This window comes from Oncorhynchus gorbuscha, unplaced genomic scaffold (genome assembly GCF_021184085.1).
Source record: "Oncorhynchus gorbuscha isolate QuinsamMale2020 ecotype Even-year unplaced genomic scaffold, OgorEven_v1.0 Un_scaffold_437, whole genome shotgun sequence".
NCBI classification, from domain to species: Eukaryota; Metazoa; Chordata; class Actinopteri; order Salmoniformes; family Salmonidae; genus Oncorhynchus; species Oncorhynchus gorbuscha.
Genome location: NW_025745283.1, coordinates 399,182 through 407,774, shown reverse-complemented (window position 1 = coordinate 407,774; position 8,593 = coordinate 399,182). Strand labels below are relative to the sequence as shown.

At 41.1% G+C, this 8,593-nt stretch overlaps 1 pseudogene; it reads left to right on the top strand.

The window, feature by feature from the left end:
- The first annotated feature begins 286 nt into the window (after window positions 1–286).
- On the top strand, window positions 287–3,922 carry LOC124018218 (annotated as a pseudogene).
- Window positions 3,923–8,593: the final 4,671 nt, after the last annotated feature.

Sequence of the window (8,593 nt, the reverse complement as noted above, 5' to 3'; positions counted from 1 at the left end):
GTTTGGGAATTGCTCCCAAGGTTGAACCAGACTTGTGGAGGACTACAGTTTTTTCTGAGGTCTTGGTTGACATCCAATCAAATTCATTTTTCATTACAATCGACAAACATTTGAGTCTAATCAGTCTTCTGAAATCTATCCCGTCCCAACTGGTCCTTCATGTCAATTGTCATTTTTTATAGACAGTATTTTTGTTTTCAGGAACTGAAAGAGAGAGATGTAAAACAGGTAAAAATAGACTTTCACAAGCTGTTTAACATCCTGTGTGACTGTGCTGTACAAACAGGATGCTGTTCCTCGGACACATTCAGACATCAACTGTGTTGCAGCTCTGCATTCATTTCTTCATCGTCTGTGGGACATTTTATAGTTTCTTTACTTTTGGAACCAAACTAACCATTAAATATTTACTCCTGTTACTTGAGATACAATTCAACTGCAGGGTGAAAGGGAGGAACATTGGAACAACCAAAATGTATGAACTGCTGTTAGTTACCAAGGAGGAACCCATCTGACAAACAACCAGAAGACGAGAGACTCCATACTGTTTACAGCGTTCATAAGGGTTTTACTGTATCAAACCAACGTTCTACAGATATCCACCGGAACCAAACTATTCTGACAATTATCTCAGTAGATTTGACTGACGTTGGAAGAGATGAGATCTATGTTTTCCCACCCTGCCGTCCTGTTCCTGTGGATTCAGAGTTCTAGTGGATGGATGCATCCTAAATGCCAGATTTATGACAGTAGTGAAGACTTGGAACACTTTCCCACCTGGACCTGCAGCCACATACCTCATCATGCAGAACGTTACACTGCTGCCTGTCAAGATGTCACAGCCATCGAGGAGGATCTACTTGGACTTCCCCCTAATATCAATACCCTCTGCATATATATGACACATGGTGAAAATAGATCCATGTCTCTGGGCTTTTTCTCTCAGTTTCAGGATCTGGAGTACCTGTACATTGATGGCTGTTTTACTCAAATTCTTCCAACTGGGAACAGTCACCTTCTAAATCTGCAACATATGTACTTAATAGATAAATGGGGAACAGGCTCTGGGTGCTGTGATTGTCATATTGGGCCCCATACATTCATAGATCTAGTTAAGTTATGTGATTTGACCATACAAGGTTACAGGTTAACAGCAATGTCCCCAGATGTTTTCAATGGCATCCCTCAGTTACAAAGATTCATCATTATTGAACCCTGTGTAGACGATTTGTCAGAGATACTATGCAGAATAATGAATATAAAGTCACTTATAGAGCTAAAAATAGTAGCACCAGAGATACAATCAATAAACCAATCAAACTGCTCATTTTTAAACACAGAAGAAAGCATGACACCTGTTTTTACCAATCTAGCGTTCTCTGACTTCTCAGTTGGTGAAATAACACATATAGAGGAAGGTTCACTGGCTTGGCTCCAGAACCTCACAATGTTAACAGGGGCTTTCAGCCAGGAAGTCCTACTGGACCTTCCCCTGTCTGGGATAAAACAAATCCAGGTCTTCAGTTGCTCTGGGATCAATGTCATTGATATTGAAAGTATCTGTAATGTAGTGTTTTTGCTTTCAATCAAGAAAATATTTGTAGACAATTTCAATACAAGCAGCCTCTCTATGTCCAGTGTTGAATTGTGCACTGGGCTAGAATATATGTATTTAAGTGGACTTGGATCCGTCCATCCTTCTCCCCATTTGGAATGGAATTTTATTTCCAGTCTCAAAAAACTTAACGAATTAGAAATAGATTTCCTGAGAGATAAAAACCCTGAGATTTGCTCATTCCAAAAACAACCAATCACATGGTTAACAAAACTCACTTTGTTAATCAATGTACAAATACTTTTTGCAAAACAATTCATCTGTCTTGTTAAGCTGCAGTATCTGGACTTGACACAGAATTTAATTTCAAACATTGAAGACTTTGCTTTCCTGGGATTGACGAATCTGGAGTCATTGGACATTACAAGAAATAAGATAACACAGATAAATGCAAACACATTTTATGGTTTACATAGTTTGACATGGTTAGACCTCAGGAACAATCCACTTATTCACAACATTGAGGCGATGTCTTTCACACACCTCATGTCTCTTAGACAAGTGTTTCTCGGGCAAGTGAACAATCCCCTAACAGAACCTGTGATCAAGCTGAATCTGACACTTATATTTGGTGGAATTCTGAGTCAGCTGACTCATCTGTACATTAGTTCAGCTATGAGGCCAATGCAGTTGACTATTGGCAGTAACATCACATCTAAGCAGAACCTGAGTCTCGAGCTCAAAGGCCAGACGGTGTCATTTCAGGACTGTGACAGACCTTTCTTTCAGTCTGTAACCCATCTTCATGCTGATGCTGAAGAATTCCTTTGTGGATCTGAATTCCTGGGAAAGTACTTCACGTCTGTGGAGACATTTGACTACAGATCGAAGCTTTCAGCTAAAAGGGTTGATTTATCATCAATTAATCAGCTGATTCACCTGAGGAAACTGACTCTACGAGAGGTGGATCTTTTAATACAGCGTTCTGCCGACATCATTTTTCACAACTTGACCAAACTGGAGGTTCTGGAACTTGACAACTGCAGGATTTATTCTTTGGAGGGGAGTTTAACTAAAGACTTTAAATCTTTGAAAACGTTGTATTTGCACATAGAGAACATTTATAATGTATTCTATACATTTACTGAACCTCTCTCTAGTCTGAAGTATTTGACATTTCATAATTTACAGATGTTTTGCAGTTGTGACAATGCTTGGCTCATTACATGGGCAAAGGGGTGCAGGCAGGTTGAAGTGATCATGCTTACTCCGTATACTAGTCCCGTTATGTATGCTTTGGAGGACTTGATATGCTTGTCGGACAATGGAATAGACACACCTAATTTTGTCAAGTACACAGAAGCCAACTGCACAACAGAGGAGGTTGGCTTTGTGCTCTTTGCTGCGACTGGCCTGGGAGTCCTGTTCTTCATGCTTGTGGTGTTCGTCCATAAGATCACACTTGGCTGGCTGTCGGAGGACATGCGATCCAACACCCGGGGCGCTACCACTACGATGTGTTTGTCTCCTACAGCAGGAAGGACAAGCGCTGGGTATTGAAGGAGCTGCTACCTCATCTGGAGCAGAGGGGTCCTCCTTTCCTGCGCCTCTGTCTGCACAGCAGGGACTTCCAGCTGGGGAAGGACATTGTGGAGAACATCACAGAAAGCCTCTACCGGAGCCGCCACACCCTCTGCCTAGTCAGCCGCCACTACCTGCGCAGTAACTGGTGCTCTCTGGAGATGAAGCTGGCCACCTACAGGCTGCAGGTGGAGCAAAGGGACATCCTCCTCCTGGTCTTCCTGGAGAAGATCCCCCCTCGCCGGCTGTCTGCCCACCACAGGCTGGCTCGCCTGCTGAAAACCGGGACTTATCTGGACTGGCCCCAGGACCCCCATCAGCACCAGGCATTCTGGGACAGACTGTGGGCTAAACTGAAACCTCAGACTGAGCATGAGATCAGATGTTGAGGTAGAACCTTGGATATAGAAATTTGATGTACTGTAAGACATTGTGGACTGAAATGTGTCACCAGAGGTTAATGTGGGACATTGTGCTAGTGCAGATGTAATGTTGACACATATGTTGAGGCATGGCATTTGTCGTTTAAAGTACTCCGTACAAATGTCAACCACTATTTGGGATTTGTTTGGACAATTCTGGTGAAGTCGTTTTAAATATTCTACCTGCAGTGTACTTTTCATGATTCTTCTGAAATAATCCTGTTTCAACTTCTTAGAAAAAAATCCAATGCATTTTTTTTACTTCCCCAAGTTTGAACAGATTCTGTTTGTATTTTTCAACACCTAATCGCTAACCCATGTCTTTGTTTGTAATTGTGTTGCTAAGAGGAACTGAAAAAGGGAATTAGCTCTGTTTCTGTTTTACTTCAGATAACAACCACTTTACGCTGCTGTGAATAACAATACATTAATGACCAATGACCATGAACCAGTTATTAATGACAATACATTAATGACCAAAGATGATGAACCAGTTATTAATGACAATACATTAATGACCAATGACCATGAAGCAGTTATTAATGACTATATATTAATGACCAAATGACCATGAACCAGTTATTAATGACAATACATTAATGACCAAAGATGATTAACCAGTTATTAATGACAATACATTAATGACCAATGACCATGAACCAGTTATTAATGACAATATATTAATGACCAAAGATGATGAACCAGTTATTAATGACAATACATTAATGACCAATGACCAAAGATGATTAACCAGTGAACCAGTTATTAATGACAATACATTAATGACCAATGACCATGAACCAGTTATTAATGACTATACATTAATGACCAATGACCATGAACCAGTTATTAATGACAATACATTAATGACCAATGACCATGAACCAGTTATTAATGACTATACATTAATGACCAATGACCATGAACCAGTTATTAATGACAATACATTAATGACCAATGACCATGAACCAGTTATTAATGACAAATGACCAATGACCATGAACCAGTTATTAATGACAATACATTAGTGACCAATGACCATGAACCAGTTATTAATGACTATACATTAATGACCATGAACCAGTTATTAATGACAATACATTAATGACCAGAGATGATGAACCAGTTATTAATGACAATACATTAATGACCAGAGATGATGAACCAGTTATTAATGACAATACATTAGTGACCAAAGATGATGAACCAGTTATTAATGACAATACATTAATGACCAATGACCATGAACCAGTTATTAATGACAATACATTAATGACCATGAACCAGTTATTAATGACAATACATTAGTGACCAAAGATGATGAACCAGTTATTAATGACAATACATTAGTGACCAAAGATGATGAACCAGTTATTAATGACCACAACGCAGTGATTTAAATTTCAACATCGATCAAAGAGTTCTGTATAGAAATGTAGTTGCTATTTCTTTAACTAAATGTGTTGCTAGTTGTTTTACTAAATATTTTGCTTGTTGTTTTGATTAAGGTGCTGCTTGAGTGTAGCCTGTATATAGTTCACCACACATGTATTTGATACATGTCTTAACTCATGGGTGTGGGGAGGGGGATCCCTTTCTGGACAATGAAGAAATGTTTGTGAGTTGGAGGAAACCTAGTTTTGTTGTGTTATTTCATTATTGTTTATGCTTTTGATAAAGACATACAGCCCAAATTTTGGAAACTGGCTTGTGTTTCTGTTTTTAAATAAAGAGCATCCCTGCATTAGAATAACTCATTTTATTGTTCTATTCTAGAATGCCTCCATATTCTCTATTCTATAAGTTCTTAGATCTGACAGATGCAGAACAGATAACTGTCTCTAACTGAGGCCCACTTTCAGCAGCTTGTCCAGGCTATCAATGCTCTGACTGCAGTCGACCACAGAGTAAGTCTGATATGTCTGGTTAACCTCCATTATCATGGTGTATGATGGAGACTCCAGCATTATCAGTTCTAGTCACAGATAAGCATCATCCCTCCAGCTGAAGGTCAGGTCTTCACCGGTGGTGACCTCACCCGACCCCTGAAGAATTCTGCTGCTTGAGGTCTAAGATTTTATTTTATGTTACCGGGTACGTGGACTGAGAACACATTCTCGTTTACAGCAACGACCTGCGGAATAGTTACAGGGAAGTGAAATGTGCCAATTGGAAGCTGTGGATGATTAGGTGGCCATGATGGGGGGGGTTATAGGATGGTTATGGGTTATGGGGGGATGTGGGGTGGGGGGGGGTATGGGATGTGTGGGTGGGGGGGTATGGGATGTGTGGGTGGGGGGGTATGGGATGTGTGTGGGGGGGGGTATGGGATGCGAGGGCGGGGGGGTTATGGGATGCGAGGAGGGGGTATGGGATGTGGTATCTCTCTATGTCAAAGGTCAAGGCATCCACAGGTCTTCTGAACGGGTCAAGGAAGGAGTAGGTGACAGTCCAGTTTATAATCCCACAGGAGTCCCCCCCCCACACAGGAGTCCCAGTATTTATCAAGCTGACTATGGGCTCCATAGAGAGAAGGGGGGTACACAAATATGACATTGTCAGAGGGAAAGCCAGGGGGGAGGAGACTGGAGATGTCTGAGCTTCCTGGTTAGGTTGGATTACAGAGGTGAGGGGAGGAGAGATGTCTGAGATGTCTTCCTGGTTAGGTTGGATTACAGAGGTGAGGGGGAGGAGACTGGAGATGTCTGAGCTTCCTGGTTAGGTTGGATTACAGAGGTGAGGGGGAGGAGACTGGAGATGTCTGAGCTTCCTGGTTAGGTTGGATTACAGAGGTGAGGGGGAGGAGACTGGAGATGTCTGAGCTTCCTGGTTAGGTTGGATTACAGAGGTGAGGGGAGGAAGAGAAATCACAAGACCTCTGCTGTGTTTTCAACCACACAGTGTAGCTCTGTCATACTGTACATTCCTATAGAGTGGAAGAGATAGCTTTTAGTGAGTACAGTAGGATATCTAACCAGAGTGGAAGAGATAGCTTTTAGTGAGTACAGTAGGATAACTAACCAGAGTGGAAGAGATAGCTTTTATTGAGTACAGTAGGATATATAATCAGAGTGGGAGAGATAGCTTTTAGTGAGTACAGTAGGATATATAACCAGAGTGGAAGAGATAGCTTTTAGTGAGTACAGTAGGATAACTAACCAGAGTGGAAGAGATAGCTTTTATTGAGTACAGTAGGATATATAATCAGAGTGGGAGAGATAGCTTTTAGTGAGTACAGTAGGATATCTAACCAGAGTGGAAGAGATAGCTTTTAGTGAGTACAGTAGGATAACTAACCAGAGTGGAAGAGATAGCTTTTAGTGAGTACAGTAGGATAACTAACCAGAGTGGAAGAGATAGCTTTTAGTGAGTACAGTAGGATAACTAACCAGAGTGGGAGAGATAGCTTTTAGTGAGTACAGTAGGATAACTAACCAGAGTGGAAGAGATAGCTTTTAGTGAGTACAGTAGGATAACTAACCAGAGTGGAAGAGATAGCTTTTAGTGAGTACAGTAGGATATCTAACCAGAGTGGGAGAGATTGCTTTTAGGGGGTACAGTAGTGAAGAGGAATACATTCCCAGAGTAATAATGTCATTATAGAAGCATGGGCTCTGAAGAGGACTACAGCCCCAGAGTAATAATGTCATTATAGAGGCATGTCACAGGGCTCTGAAGAGGACTACAGTCCCAGAGTAATAATGTCATTATAGAGGCATGTCACAGGGCTCTGAAGAGGACTACAGCCCCAGAGTAATAATGTCATTATAGAGGCATGTCACAGGGCTCTGAAGAGGACTACAGCCCCAGAGTAATAATGTCATTATAGAGGCATGGGCTCTGAAGAGGACTACAGCCCCAGAGTAATAATGTCATTATAGAGGCATGTCACAGGGCTCTGAGAGGACTACAGCCCCAGAGTAATAATGTCATTATAGAGGCATGTCACAGGGCTCTGAAGAGGACTACAGCCCCAGAGTAATAATGTCATTATAGAGGCATGTCACAGGGCTCTGAAGAGGACTACAGCCCCAGAGTAATAATGTCATTATAGAGGCATGTCACAGGGCTCTGAAGAGGACTACAGCCTCAGAGTAATAATGTCATTATAGAGGCATGGGCTCTGAAGAGGACTACAGCCCCAGAGTAATAATGTCATTATAGAGGCATGTCACAGGGCTCTGAAGAGGACTACAGCCCCAGAGTAATAATGTCATTATAGAGGCATGTCACAGGGCTCTGAAGAGGACTACAGCCCCAGAGTAATAATGTCATTATAGAGGCATGTCACAGGGCTCTGAAGAGGACTACAGCCCCAGAGTAATAATGTCATTATAGAGGCATGTCACAGGGCTCTGAAGAGGACTACAGCCCCAGAGTAATAATGTCATTATAGAGGCATGTCACAGGGCTCTGAAGAGGACTACAGCCCATAGAGTAATAATGTCATTATAGAGGCATGTCACAGGGCTCTGAAGAGGACTACAGCCCAGAGTAATAATGTCATTATAGAGGCATGTCACAGGGCTCTGAAGAGGACTACAGCCCCAGAGTAATAATGTCATTATAGAGGCATGTCACAGGGCTCTGAAGAGGACTACAGCCCATAGAGTAATGATAATAATAATAATGTCAACATCACAACGTCATTAAAGAAGTTATCCACTTCCTCTTTTGATATTTACATTTACTAGAGCATTCTATAAAAAAACTAAATTAAGTACTGTACTCCAATGTATATTGTATTACAATCTACAGATATTTTAGTGAGACTCGTGTATCTTTTGAAATCTGTCACATAAAGTCTCTCATGTCAATAGCATTTTATACAGACTGACTGTTTCATTTCAGGAACTGAAAGAAAGACGTAAAAACATGTCAAAATAAACCTTCACAAGCTGTTAAACATACTAGTTGCTGTTAAACATACTAGTTGCTGTTAAACATACTAGTTGCTGTTAAACATACTAGTTGCTGTTAAACATACTAGTTGCTAGGTTACCAACTCAATCTTTTGTTATTTGTTTAAGAAATG